The sequence below is a fragment of the Eschrichtius robustus genome, chromosome 2, assembly GCF_028021215.1.
Source record: "Eschrichtius robustus isolate mEscRob2 chromosome 2, mEscRob2.pri, whole genome shotgun sequence".
NCBI lineage: Eukaryota > Metazoa > Chordata > Mammalia > Artiodactyla > Eschrichtiidae > Eschrichtius > Eschrichtius robustus.
In genome coordinates this window covers 16,179,774-16,182,031 of record NC_090825.1, presented here as the reverse complement: position 1 = coordinate 16,182,031, position 2,258 = coordinate 16,179,774, and positions in this window count along the sequence as shown.

Below are 2,258 nucleotides of genomic sequence, written 5' to 3'. Positions count from 1 at the left end.
GGAAAATGAACACAACTGATAAATTCTTCCGTGGTAACATCGAATAGAACTATTTATTAAAATGCAATACACAAATTTTAATGAGGAAAAAACAAAGCAAGCGGAACACAACCTTCCCTTGAGTTTACCTTGATTGCACTGATGAAGGGCTAACTGTTTCTCAGTTGGGAATATGTTGTTTTCAGTTTTCAGCACAGATGTTCCCTTCTGCAGGAAGTAAACTCCAGGTTTTCACATAACTACCAAAATTTGTGCAATTTTTAGGTAGGCGTCAGTCAGCTGTCGGATAAATGATTGCACGACTGTGTTCACGTGTATTTCACAACTGAATTTCATTCTCAAGTCTGGACAGTCTGTATCTTAAGTATTTTCGATTTAGTCCCAGGTAGATATCACTAACATATGTGGCAGTGCCAGTTTTACAGTTCTCATATCTAAACATAGTATGTTTTATGCCTCAGACATTTCGATATTAACTTTATTTATTTTTCTCACCTGATTAGTTGAATATTTCTTAAACTTGGTAACACTGTGATGCTAAGAATGTAGCCACATAGTCTAGTGACCCCAGGTGAAGAATGCTAAGCTCCATGGCATTGTAATTGGGGGGTTTCAGACATGCCAGCACTCAACACCGGCTCCCCATGTTTGAAGGCAGCCACATTCTTCAAGGGTTTTAAATAGGGCAGAATGCACATTTTTAGGACAGCAAATAGTCTAGGTGCTCTCATTCCAAAATTTAGTTGTAAATATTAATACTACCGGTTAGATGGGACATTTGAAGCATTCTGCAGTCAGGACAACTAATTAAGTACTAGATGATGTAGAAAGATGGCCTCATTTAATCCTCACTATGATTTGATGAGTTAGGAATTAATATTTAGGTAAAAAATATTGCTCAAATCCATAGCTTTTTCCTGGCAAAGTTGAGGTTTAAGACTTGGATTTCTGACTCTGTGGAAAGCTATGATTACATGTGCTCAGCATTTCCCTTAGAAAGCAAGATAATGAATATTAACTAACTTGGAATTAAAATATTAACTATACATCAGTTCTTAATTCATAATTCAGGCAAACATTTTGCAAAGAAGACTTATTATGAGTGTCTTTGTGTGTCAAGGATTGTAGCATGGGTTTCAGGATCATATTAAAATACAAAACTTTGTCCTATTAAGACCACATCTTTTACCATTAGTCTGTATTCATAGCAAAATAGTGAATATATTTCATCAAATACTTTTTACTGTGTTCTGTTATTTGTCAGAAATTATTCCCCGAACTTGACATTTGAAAAATTCAGGTAATTATTTTCTTTCTGTAATGAGGAACTTTTCAACTTCTATGACGGACCTCAGAAAGGAAATTACCAAACACATCAATTGACTTAAATTAGCATCTTGCCTTTAGAACAAGGATGATTTTTAATGTTCCTTCATTATTAAATTTAACCATAAGCAAAATATACACATGTTTATTACTTGATGTTTTTAGAAAGGTGGCTAAATAGAGGTACTATCATTATCAAATAAAATCCAGCAGAAAAAAAATAATAAATCCTAAAAATAGAGTACGAGTACTAAAAATGAAATGTGAAGGAGTTATCAAAATATCTTCCCAGTATGCTGAGTTGAAGTATTTGGTCTAATAGTAAAGAGTGTTAATACCCTACATTTCCCATAGCTATCCTTGCTACAAGGAATAAGCAGTGTGGTTCTCGTACCAAATCCATGTTTGTGCTCCTGTGTGGAATTCTTCCATTCCTAATATCACGTGAAGTATTTTATTTCAACCTTCTTTGAAGTCACTCTTACCCAGTGCTTTATGTTCTGCTCTCCCGTTTACACTGCTAGAGCAATTCAAAATGTAACGATCATTTCCTTGAATCATTCCCTCTGTATTAATTAAAGAAAAATGATATTCTCTTGAAATTCCTCAGTTGATATTGCAAACGTGCTTCTGTTGCTCATTACTTTTAAATGTTTTTACTCTAGAAATGAGTAAATATGTCATGACGGATTTGCTGTCTCCCCATTGTGAAGGATCTCACTAGCTCTCTTTGGGTGTAGGCTCAGGGCTCACACTCTGTCAGAATTACCAACTTTGAGGATTTATAAAGGCTGCAAGGTTTTTTTTCCAGGGAGAAAGCAAATTTAAACTGAGTAAAACATGAAAAAAAAGCCATCTCTGTGTATTCCTCACAAATATCCCCGTTTCCAGCAGCTGAGAATCTATTGGTTAACCATTTTTTACCCACCCCA